This window comes from Dromaius novaehollandiae, chromosome 1 (assembly GCF_036370855.1).
Source record: "Dromaius novaehollandiae isolate bDroNov1 chromosome 1, bDroNov1.hap1, whole genome shotgun sequence".
NCBI classification, from domain to species: Eukaryota; Metazoa; Chordata; class Aves; order Casuariiformes; family Dromaiidae; genus Dromaius; species Dromaius novaehollandiae.
Window position 1 is genome coordinate 78,788,812 of NC_088098.1, and position 13,200 is coordinate 78,802,011.

Here is a 13,200-nt window from a genome sequence, read left to right on the forward strand (position 1 = left end):
AAGGAAGGCTGAGACTAGCAAGTGGGGAGGAGAGGTGATGGGCTAAAGCTGAGACTGGAGAAGAGGGAGTAGAGGTGTTTCCCTAGGTGTTTAATTGTTTATGTCTTATACTAGAAACAATAATTTAAAGTTTATGTGAAGTGGCAATAAATTAAGTAAAATTCCCTGAGTTGATAATGTTTTGCCCAGCAACCTCTTTCTTCTGTCTACAACTATGTGATGCGAGGATACAGAGAAAGCACAGTCAGCTGCTTCTCAGAAGTGCACAGTGGAAGAATGGGAGGAAAGAGGTACAAATTAGAATATGGGAAATTCTGGTTCAATATAAGGAAAAAAGTCACTGTGAGGCTGGCCAAACACTGGAACAGATGCCCAGTGAGACTGTGGCATCTCCATCCTTGAAGTTACTCAGAGCTCTACTGGAAAAGGCCCTGAACAACCGACTCTGATCAGACAAGCTTGTAGCCAGGTGCTGGACTAAGCGAACTCCAGATGTCCTATCCTACCTGCATGACACTGTGATTTGATGACTGCAGAAAAGCCACGTTTGCAAAAGGCTGGGTCCCAGCTAATAATCCCATCTATATGGTTCAGCAGATCATAATTAGTGCTATGTGAACATGCCAAGATTGCTGCCAGAGTTAAGCAACTAATTCAGCACAACTGCACAGACTGCTGAGGATTTACCAGCTCAGGGTTCCACCAGCTCATGGGACTGTGCTCCATTTCATGGCATAAATGTGCTCTACAAAGCCATACCAGGGAGCATCTATAGAGACAAAAGGAAAAAAATGGCCTTTATTAAGGACATATTAAAGGAAACAATAGGCAATGATCTAACAGGATGCATCTGGATGTTTGTGTGGTTATTTGCATATGTGTGTGTATGATGTTCTTCATTCTAGCATCTTCACATAGCTCTGCCAGAAAAACTTTTCAGGATACATCAGGTCTTAACAAATGAAAATGTGACCTATGCACATGTATGAGAAAGCACATATGCTTACTGTTTAAAAATGAAGGGCAAGTTCTTGTTTCCTTTGCAGTCAGACTCCCTCAGGTCCCCCTTTCAGCTGGTCTGTGAATCACTTTGTTAGGAAAATAGCATAGATCTGACCAGCTGCAGATGTGAAAAAGAACTGGGAAAAAGAATAGCTTCTGATATGCTTTATGCCAGTATGCAGAATTCAGTTAAAGCCCACAGTGAGAAGTTCCCATTTCTGTTCAGACCTATGAAAAGATAGAGAGAAACAGGCAGGGAAAGGGGGTTAAGATTCTGTCATCGTCTTTCTTTGCTGATTAGCCAGGCTTGTTTGGGCAGAAAGAATAGTGTGCTGCATCCTATGTGAGAATCATATGACTGCCATGCCACTATATAGTGTCCAAAAGCCCCCAAGCAATATTCTGCTCGGTTCATGGATAATTTGGCAGCCATAGCACCACGTGACAGGGCAAAGGAGACTTAAACTTTGCTTAAACTCAGAAAACTTCACTTAAACACAAGGCAAACTTCACTTAAACTCTGGAAGTTAACCAGCCACTGGGCACAGAATTGTAAAACCATTAATAGTACAGCAGATCTGGACTGACTTGGTCAATTATAAATGCTTCTACAACATATCACGGAAACATAATCATCTGCAAGGCAGCTCTGGTCTAATGCTTTATTATCAAGCACTGGTACCTTGAAATGAACTTAATAACAGCTCACACGCTGCCCTGAATCTCCTCAGCATTCAAAGAAATTTTGGCTTCTGTCATTTCAAAAGCAAAAGAATAGCTGACTTACAGCATCTGCCCTTTACATAGCCTATTAACAGCACCTTCACTCAGGACAGCAAATTCCCTGTAGGAGTTTGGCGTAAAGTAAATGTAATAGTGTGTCCATTCTCCTTACATTTATCACTAAAAGCAATAGCAGCACAGAAGGCAGAATCAGAGCTCATGCCATTTCCGGTAGTATGATACTCCAGGGAAGTATTCCTTTATTTTTCAGCAGGAGAGAAGATACTTCAATAGTTGAAAAACAGGCTACACCTATTACCTGCTTTGAAAACTTTCTAATGTTCTAGTTACCACACACTATGACAAGCATTAGACGTTTCTCAAAAACCCTAAGCAAATTTCAATTTTCTGCCTGGACTCGGTGGAAAGAAACAATGATTTCAGATCCTGCTTCACCTTACCTATCCCATATGGGGTACACAGGATGATGGAAAGCTCTAGCCTGAATGCAGCACATATTTGTGAACACATGTATGTGCATACCAGCAAGTTATACGTCTCCTAACACTTAAAGCAGCTGGGGGCTAGATGCAGTTTAGATACTAGAGAAGCAAATTCAGGGGGGAATTTTTGTAACACACTGGAAGCAATCTGAGTGCAGATTGGTTATTCACATGGACTACATGCTGCTCTATTTAAACTAACAGTCTTCATTTAGCCCATTTTTCCTAGACCTTTTATAAAACTCAGAAATAAAAAAACATACTTTTCCCTAAATGAAGCATACCAGCTATAAGAGTAATTGAGTTTAACTAAAAACTAGTTTCTTGAAGTGTTATTGAATTGAAGCATGTATCTGATGTGGATGTTAAGTAAGCACACACGTGCTATGTGGGTGGGTGTGTACATGAATTCTTTCCCTTAGAAATGTATTAAAAGAACACCATTAAGGTGGTAAGCGCAAACATTCATAAGACAGAAAATGTCAAAACTGAAGAACTGTAATCCAGCTCCTTTGTGTGTATGACATGTGATAAAAGAGTGGAACTGAATTATCCTAGTCCTTTTCTTCTTCTTTGCCTTTTACAGGACTTCACCCTCTTGAGGTGCTTGGGGGGGGAGGGTTCTATGCTCATTTACAGCCATTCCCTTTCATATTTCCTCATTCAGTGTGTGGCCTCAGGCCCTGTTTATTCGGATCCTGCTTGGAAGACAGAAAGACTAATTTCCTCACGGGATTTCCTGGTGGGGCTCAGAACTAGCAGGTCTAAGTCATCAGCCCACACCCCCAGCGCCACAGTGAGGGTCAGGGAGCAAAATTCATGTGTGCAGGAGGCCTACTCACACAGCTGACTGCATGTCTTGCGCTTTTTGCTTGCCTGACAACACCGTTTCTGAAAGCTTCATGAACATGATCAGCTTTTTTCCCCCAGAAACATCCTTTACCAATGAGAAGAAGAAACAGAGATGTTAAAATAAAAAGGATCACTCACTGTGACAGCCCAATTTGAAGGCCCCAGTTATTCAGATTTCTTACCAAAATTAGCATGCTCTGTATCTAATACCTAATTTCTGAGATTTTAGTTGTTACCACAAGCACTCAGAATTCCTGCAAATCAAAAGTCAGGATGCAAATCCAACCACTATGCCCCTCGCCTCAGTGCCAGACATGATTTAAGGCTGTGCCCTGGAAGACACTACTGCAGTAAAGCTCCCCAGATCCACCCGTTGTATTAACTACATCCAGTAGGAGTCCATCCTGAGTCAAGCATTTGAAACAGAGGAGCAGGGTGCATGTGTGTATGTAAAATCACAAAGTGAATAGAAAAGAAAATTTATGCTATGGCATTTTACTGACACTCCTGTCAGTCACCTCAGTTTAATCTCAGAGCTGGAGCTAATGGAGGAGATGACAGCTGCAATAGCTTGGCATTTTTAGTGTGGACTATTACATTTTGTTAGTAGGCTTCAGAACTATGTGCTGGCAGGGCTCCTAGGTTTGCCTCCAGTTCCAGCAGGGTGTGTGTTCAATTCCTCTTGCAACCAAGCTTGTCCACCTCTTGCCTTTAGGACCTTTTCTTCTTTTCCAGCTATTTCCAACTTCCTCATTTGCCTCCAGTCTCCTCCTTATCATGCCTACCCCATTTCTCGTGCTAGACCCTAGCTCTCCTTAGACAGCTGCCCAATGCTCACCTAACATACTTTGCTCTCTTACTTCCTAATCCACACCTTTCTACCCAGCCAGGATCAAATACCTGTTCTGTCTCCATTGCCACAGTCAATAGTTTCTATTCTTTTCTTTTGCCTATCACAGCTCCTAAACCCTACCTTTTTTGCTAAGTTACTTGTATTTTCTCCACAAACTACCAGTACCAATCTTCATCACTTCCCCACCTTACCTCCCAGTCCTTTTCTTCTCCTTCTACCAGCCTATAGTCTCATCTTCTATTCCAGCTCAGCGTCCACTTGCTAGAGGCCTTCCACTCCACTGGAAACAGTGTTTCCCTAACCCTAGCTCTCATTTCCTTTGAATTCAAATCATGCAGCCTTCTCTTTCGTAGTGCCAAAACACAGAAGACATCAAAGAACTCAGGAGAGATAAACCCCAGACAGTCTTTTCTAGCCCTCAAGGTCTTTCTTGGGACAGAAAGAACAGGAATATGACATTGAGCTACTGCTAAAGAGGAAATTGGTGAGTTCATGGTTCTGATCCTTCCATCAAAAATTGTTTCTGTGTTTTATAGGAAAGAACCTTTGGATAAAATACAGCAGCTGTCTTCATAATCATCTGCAACTTAAGTGATTTGAGTGCAGCTAACAGAGGCAACCAATAGACAAGGCACTTTGTGCAGCACAGCACAAACAAGGGTGTGGCAACACTGCTCAAACCAGCATACACATTCTCAGCTGTGGTGGTGACACACGACAGGGCATGGCCCCCAACAGCTATTGGAGCAACTGTCCCTGCAACATCACAGGCTTTGATCCAGATGGAGTGTCATATGGAAGATATAGCTCTGCAAGTCTCAGGCTTCAGGGAGTGCTTGGAGCTGATGAGGCTGGTGGTCTTTTTGCCAGCAGTGCAGTGGTTGAGGAGCTGTGCCACCAAGTCACGGAGCTGTGGGGGGAGGACAGCAGACTGCACAGCATCAGAGAGGATGAGGAAGAGTTCTACTGGATCTTCTCTGAAACTTTATGGCTTGAGGAGCCCAAACCTCCAACTGTAGCAGAGGGTGAGGCAGCATCAGTGCCTATGGGGTCAGAAAGTGGAAACTCCCACAATGGTGAACACTAGAAGCTGGCAACTTCTGGCATCAGGAGGAAGGCTCCTGCTCTAGCTGAAGACTCGCAATTTCAGAATGGGTTCATTCCCCTTGTAGCTGATGAGGAGCTGGGAACACTTGCAAATGGAGCATCCACGTGAGCTGAGCCTCAGCCACATAGGAGCACCAGGAAGAAGCAGCGAGTGTATGTTGTGGGAAACTCCCAGGTACGGGGGTTGGAGGCTCCCAAATGGTGACCTGCCCTGCCCTCTAGGGAGGTTTGCTGCTTGCTGGGGGCCTCATATTTGGAATGTGTTGGAGGGGCTGCTAAGACTTGTCTATCCCTTGGACTTCCTGCTGCTCTTCCAAGTGGGCACCAACAATACTGCCAGGGAAGATCTGGAAATTATTAAACATGACTACATGTCTCTAGGGGCAGTGGTCAAGGACATGAGGGCCTAGGTGGTGTTCTTGATCCTGCCAGTGAGGGAAAGGACCTGAGGACGATTAAATGAATCCTGCATTGGGGTCAACAACTGGTTGCACAGCTGTTGTCAACAATAGGGTATTACTTTCTATGACCATGGGACTCTCTTCAAGGACCAAAAACTGCTTGGTAGAGCCGGAATGTATAGAATAAAACAGAGCAAAAGCACTTTGAAAACAGGCTGGCCAACCTGATATGAAGGCTTTAAAATAGGAATGATGGGGGAGGGAGAGAATGACCAATGATCAAGTAAGGATGTGGTCAACAGTGTTGGCAACCAAAGGGTCTGGGGTGACATAAACAGAGGGGTAACATAAACAGAAGGGACCTCTTAATCAACAAAACAGAGCTGAAGTGGAATCGACCCAAGCATATGCATACAAATAAGGAAGTGCCTATAGGACTGAATTATGGGGAAAGTTCTCATGCCCTTTCTAGGAAGTCAGCACACAGAGGTGCCTCTCTGAAGTGCCTATACACCAATGCACGCAGCATGGGAAACAAACAGAAGGAATTAAAAATCTATGTGCTGTTACAGAGCTATGATGTCATTGGGAACATGGAGATGTGGTGAGATAGCTCACGCGACTGGAATGCTGTGATGGATGTGTACAATCTCTTTAGGAAGGACAGGCCAGGATGGCAAGGAGGAAGAGTTGCCCTTTATGTGAGAGAGTAGTTGCAATGCATGGAGCTCTGTCTGGGGAGAGGTGAGGGGCCAGTTGGGATTGCTCAGGATTAACAGGCAGACCAGCATGGGTGACGCTGTAGTGGGTGTCTGCTATAGATCTCCTGGATAGGAAGAAGAAGTACATAAGCCTTCTACAGACAATTGAAAGAAGCTTCATGTTCTCAGGCCATTGTCCTCATGGGGTACTCAAACTATCCTGATATCTGCTGGAAGGACAACACAGCAGGGCACAAGCAATCCAAGAGGTTTCTGAAGTGCACAGATGGCAACTTCCTAGCACTGGTGATCAAGGACCCAATGAGAAGAGGTTGCTCTGCTGAATCTCATACTTACAAACAAGGAAGGACTGGTTGGTGATGTGAAGGCTGGGGGCAGCCTTGGCTACAGTGACGCTGAGATGGTGGAGTTCAGGATCCTGCAAGGAAGGAACAGGGCAAAAAGCAAGATCACAACCCTGGACTTCAGAAGAGCAGACTTTGATCTCTTCGTGGACCTGATTAGAAGAATCCCATGGATTAGGGCCCTAGAGGGAAGGGAGTCCAAAAGAGCTGGTTGATATTCAAGGATCACCTCCTCCAAGCTCAAAAATGGTCTATCTCAGCAAGCAGGAAACCAAGAATGCATGGATGAACAAGGAGCTCCTGGCAAAACTCAGACATAAAAAGGAAGTGTGCAAGAGGTGGAAGCAGGGGCAGGTGACCCAGGAGGAATATAGAGACACTGCCCAATCATATAGGGATAGGTTAGGAGACTTAAAGCCCTCCTGGAGTTGAAACTGGAAAGGCAAATAAAGCTCCTCTACAAGTATGTGAGCAGGAGAAGGAAGGCTAAGGAAAATGTGGGCCCACTGTTGAATGGGCCAGGGTCCGTGGTGACAAAGGACACGGAAAAGGCAGAGGTACTCAATGCCTTCTTTGCTGGTCTTTACTGGTAAACCTGGCCTTCAGAAATCCCAGGCTCCAGAGACCAGGGAGAAAGTCTGGAGAAAGGAAGACTTTCCCTTGGTGGAGGAGGACCGGGTTAGGGATCACTTAAGCAAGCTGGATGTAAACAGGTCCATGGGCCCTGAAGGGATGCACCCACGAGTGCCGAAGGAGCTAGCCAATGGCATTGTGAGGCCACATCTCAAGCATCTTGAAAAGGTAATGTCTATTGGGAGAGGTTCCAGAGGACTAGAAGAAAGCAAATATCGCTGCAATCTTCAAAAAAGGGCAAGAAGGAGGACCCAGGGAACTACAGGCCAGTCAGCCTCACTTTGATCTCTGGGAAGGTGATGGAGCAGCTCATCCTGGATACCATTTCCAGACATGTGAAGGACAAGAAGGTGACTGGGAGAAGTCAGCATGGATTTACGAAGGCAAAATTGCACTTAACCAATCTGATAGCCTTCTATGATGATATGGTTGACTTTGTGGGTGAGGAAAGAAGAGTGGTTGTTGTTTATCTTAGCTTTAGTAAGGCTTTTGACTCATAGCATCCTCATAGACAAGCTGATGAAGTGTGGGCTAGATGAGCAGACAGTGAAGTGGACTGAAAAGTGGCTGAACTGCTGGGCTCAGAAGGTTGCAATCAGTGGTACAAACTCCAGCTGGAGGCCAGTCACTACTGGTGCCCCTCAGGGTTTGATACTGAATCTAATTTCGTTTAACCTCTTCAAGAATGACCTGAAGGATGGGACTCAGCAAGTCTGCAGATAATACAAAGCTGTGAGGAGTGGCTGATACATTGTGCTGCCATTCAGAGGGGCCTCGACAGGCTGGAGAAATACGAAGAGAGGAACCCTGTGAAGTTCAGCAAAGGCTAGTACCAAGTCCTGCACCTAGGGAGGAATAACCTTATGCACCAGGACGGGCTGGTGGGGGCTGATCTGCTGGAAAGCAGCTCTGCAGGGAAGGACCTGGGGGTCCTGGTGGACAACAAGTTGACCATGAGCCAGCAATGTGCCTTTGTGGCCAAGAAGGCCAGTGGTCTCCAGGGCTGCATTAGGAAGAGCATTGTCGCAGGTTGAGGGAGGTGATCCTCCCCCCCTACTCAGCCCTGGTGAGGCAGCACATGGAATACTGTGTCCATCTCTGGGCTCCCCAGTATAAGGCATGTATGTACTGAAGTGACTCCAGTGAAAGGCTGCAAAGATGATGTATGGGAAAGTGTGGAAGAATGTCGAAGAGATAGACGATGGAAGCTAGCTAGACCGTTCTGTGGGAAAAGGAGCATCAACAGGGCATGTTGACCCATAGTCACGTAGTTGAGCCTGTGCCAGGGTGGCGCTGCACCTGGGCTTTGAATCGAGAATAACAATGAACTCAACATGCCTACTGAGCATGTGTATAGTACATAAAAACTTCATCTAGTGCCCCCCCTCGGTGTTCCTCACCCTGGACCGGTGCTCAGCGGTGCCAGGGATCCCCCACTCCATTATTGCCTTGACTGGGAAAACGCCGGGGAACCCCTGTTCAGACACAGAGGTAATAAATGCTCCATATCGACCATCATATGCCTTGTGTTGGTGTATCCGTCCCTGCTGGGAGTCCAGGCGGTGCCCCCGCCTCACCCTTACAGATGATGAAGGACCTGGAGCATCTCTCATATGAGGAAAGGCTGAGACAGCTGGCACTGTTTAGCCTGGAAAAGAGAAGGCTCAAGGAGGGACCTTATCAATGTGTATAGATATCAGAAGGGAGGGTATAAAGAGGACAGGGCCAGACTCTTTTCAGTGGTGCCCAGTGACAGGGCAAGAGGCAACGGACACAAACTGAAACACAGGAAGTTCCACTTGAACACAAGAAAACACTTTTTTATTATGAGGGTAGATGAACCCTGGCACAGGTTGCCCAGAGAGGTTGTGGACTCTCCAACCTTGGAGATAATCAAAACCTGATTGGACATGGACAGTCTAGGAAACCATGCTTGTGCAGAAGGGTTGGACCAAATGATTTCCAGAAGTCCCTTCCATCCCCAACTATTCTATGATTTTGTGAACTATTCAAACATGGTAGAAGTAGTTAGTAAATCAGCATAGAAGGGGAAGATGAAGCAATTTATCAGTTCAATCAAGATTCATGGAGAAGATTAGCATTATTATTTGCCCTCTCTGAAATTAATGGCATTTCTTCTACCGACTTCAGCAAGACCAGTATTTTTCCTGTAGTTTCTTCTTTTAAGTCACCTAAGGCAAAAAGCTGTACATTAGGGACCTCTCAATGTCAAACTCCAAGAATTAATCAAACTGTAGTCCTGTCTTATATCCTGTTTTCCTTTTCGAATCTGTGGTTCATAAACTTAATGCACTTGCACAAGGCCAGTATATATTCCTATTCTATGCTTTGTAGAAATTCCCAGTAAATTCTACTCTTTTTGGCAAAATTAACTTTAAAGAGAAAGGCACTGCTCACTTCAAACTGGGTTACAAGCACCATCCCTGTAAGGTACTGGGACATACCCAGCTTCACAAAACATGTTCATGTTGTTAATTAATGTGTCACTTGGAGCTAAGGTTTTATTCAGCTTTCTTTTTAGAAAGAAAAGGAAAAGGAAACCTTAAGGCCTTGAAGAACTCAAAAAACTGTCTTTCTTTACTCCCCAAGTCAACAGACTGACTCACTGGTCTTTTGACTGAATGATAGGACAACCTCTTCAAAAGAGTATAGTTAAAGAAAAGGGAAATGTTTCTGAAAGCGCTTCCTCCCCACCTTCTTTTCATAACACATGCCACGTATTTATGTCCAGCTATTTTGTGGTCACTTTACATTCATGTCCCAAGATGATGAATGCCTTCAATTCATACCAGGCTGTAGATATGGCTTATAAACAATACCTATGCCAAGAGTTATCTATAATAAAAATAATATGGTCTTGACCTTGGAAACAGACGATCACAGATATCTTATTCAGCAGGCCTAATCCCATACTCGCTTACACCTAACTAAAATAGAGAGGTATACTGAAATCAATGTAGTGACACCAGGGCAAGAACAAGTTCAAGTCCTGATCCTGCAATAATTTGTAACTTCAGTAGGCATAGGATGATTCAAACTAAGGGAGTCAAGCGTTACAGTTGTCCTTCGAAGTGTTCTCTGCATTCTTCCTTTCCTTCACTACCCTCCCAATTCTCAAGCCATTAAATGCCAGAAGTATTGTTAAATATCTGAGCTGCAAAATGGAACCTCAGAACAGGACTCCACACAACCAGCATGATGACGAAAGACCTCAGCAAAAAGCTATCCAGTAGGAATAGGGGAGAAGCTGATCACTGGAAATCCTTTTCCCTCTTTTGCAGTTTGGTACATGGATTGGCTTGTAGCAAAGTTCCTCTTCCAGACAAGTCCCAGAATCCTTGTCTAAAAGGAAAGCCCCTACACCTGTTCCCTCGCCTCCCCAACACACACAAGGCTTAAACAAGGCTCCTTGTTTCAAGATGAAAGGAAAAGCTCTTTTGGCAGCAGTAATGGATATTTGCAGGGGCAATTCAGTTCCAAAAGATACTTTAACATCCCTTTGTACACACAAGCATGACATACACTTGTTTAAAATTCAAGGTCCAGAGCTCAAGCCTTGTCCTTTAGACATTGAGGCAGCACTCTGCATTTACAGGAAGTCAGATTTGGAAGCCAGCCTAATAGAAACAAGATCGACAACTGATGGGGAGAGATGGGATCCACCTCACTAAGCAGGGCATGCATTTCTTTGCCAACAGGTTAGCCAGCCAGGTAAGATGGGCTTTAAACTAGGAAAGATGGGGGAAGGGGAGAGTTATAGAGACAATGTGGTCAGCAAAATGCGGTTCAAGTCAGGATGCCTCCAGTGGGTGCATGCAGCCAAGGAAGTACGCACAAGACATGACTATGGAGGATCTTGCAACCCCCCCCCCCCCCCCCCCCCCGGGAAGCCTACATGCTTGATTACTTCTCTGAAATGCCTGTACACCAACACACGTAGCATGGGGAATAAACAGGAAGAATTAGAGATCTGTGTGCAGTCGCAGGGCCATGATCTCACTGCAATTACAGAGACATGGTGGGATAGCTCTCATGACTGGAATGCTGTCATGGATAGCTACGTGCTTCTTAGGAAAGGCAGGCCAGGAAGGCGAGGTGGTGGAGTTGCTCTTTATGTGAGAGAGCAACTGGAATGTATTGAGCTCTGCCTGGGTGTAGATGAAGAGCAAGTTGAGAGCTTATAGGTAAGGATTAAAGGGCAGGCTAACATGGGTGACACTGTTGTGGGTGTTTACTACAGGCCACCTGATCAAGAAGAGGGAGTCAATGAGGCCTTCTACAGACAGCTGCAAGTAGCCTCACAATCACAGGCCCTGGTTCTCATGGGGGACTTTAACCACCCTGATACCTGCTGGAAAGACAACACAGCTAGGCACAAACAGTCCAGGAGGTTCTTGCAGAGCATTGCTAATAACTTTTTGACACAGGTGATGGAGGAGCCAACAGAGAGAGGTGTGCTGCTGGACCTTGTACTAACAAACAAAGAAGGACTGGTTGGAGATATGAAGGCTGGGGCAGCCTTGGCTGCAGTGACCATGAGATGGTGGAGTTGAGGATCCTGCGTGGAGGAAGCAGGGTGATAAGTAGGATCGCAACCCTGGACTTCAGGAGAGCAGATTTTGGCCTCTTCAGGGACCTGATTGGAGGAATCCCATAGGTTAGGGCCCTAGAAGGAAGAGGGGTCCAAGAAAGGTGGTTACTATTCAAGCATCACTTCCTCCAAGCTCAAGATCGGTGCATCCCTATGAGTAAGAAGGCAAGCAAAGGGGGCAGGAGGCCTGCATGGATGAGCACGGAGCTCCTGGCAAAACTCAAACAGAAGAAGGAAGTATACAGAATGTGGAAAAAGGGACAGGCCACTTGGGAGGAATATAGGAACATTGTCAGAGTATGCAAGGATGCCACGAGGAAGGCCAAGGCCCATTTGCAATTAAATCTGGCAAGGGATGTCAAGGACAACAAGAAGGGCTTCTTCAAATACATCAGTAGCAAAAGGAAGACTAGGGAAAACATGGGCCTGCTGCTGAATGGGGTGAGTGCCCTGGTGACGAAAGATACAGAGAAGGCGGAGTTACTGAATGCCTTCTTTGCCTCAGTCTTTACTGCTAAGGCCAGCCCTCAGGAATCCCAGACCCTGGAGACCAGGCAGAAAGTCTGGAGAAAGGAAGACTTGCCATTGGTGGAGAAGGATTGGGCTAGAGATCATTTAGGCAAATTTGACACCCACAAATCCATGGGCCCCGATGGGATGCACCCACGAGTGCTGAGGAAGCTGGCGGATGTTATTGCTAGGCCACTCTCCATCATCTTTGAAAGCTCATGGAGAACACGAGAGGTGCCCGAGGACTGGAAGAAAGCCAGTGTCACTCCAGTCTTCAAAAAGGGCAAGAAGGAGGACCCAGGAAACTACAGGCCAGTCAGCCTCACCTCCATCCCTGGAAAGGTGATGGAGCAGCTCATCCTGGATGTCATCTCTAAGCATGTGGAGGAAAAGAAGGTGATCAGGAGTAGTCAGCATGGATTCACCAAGGGGAAATCATGCTTAACCAATCTGACAGCCTTGTATGATGGAATGACTGCCTGAGTAGATGAGGGGAGAGCAGTGGATGTTGTCTACCTTGACTTCAGCAAGGCTTTCAACACTGTCTCCCATAACATACTCATGGGTAAGCTCAGGAAGTACAGGCTAGGTGAGCAGACAGTGAGGTGAGTTGAGAACTGGCTGAAAGGCAGAGCTCGGAGGGTTGTGATCAGTGGCACAGAGTCTAGTTGGTGGCCTGTAGCTAACAGTGTCCCCCAGGGGTCAATACTGGGTCCAGTCTTGTTCAACTTCATCAATGACCTGGAGGAGGGGACAGAGTGCACCCTGGGCAAGCTTACTGATGATACAAAATCAGGAGGAGTGGCTGATACACCAGAGGGCCGTGCTGCCATTCAGAGGGACCTCGACAGGCTGGAGAGTTAGGCGGACAGGAACCTCATGAAGTTCAACAAAGGCAAGTGCAGGGTCCTGCACCTGGGGAGGAATAACCCCATGCA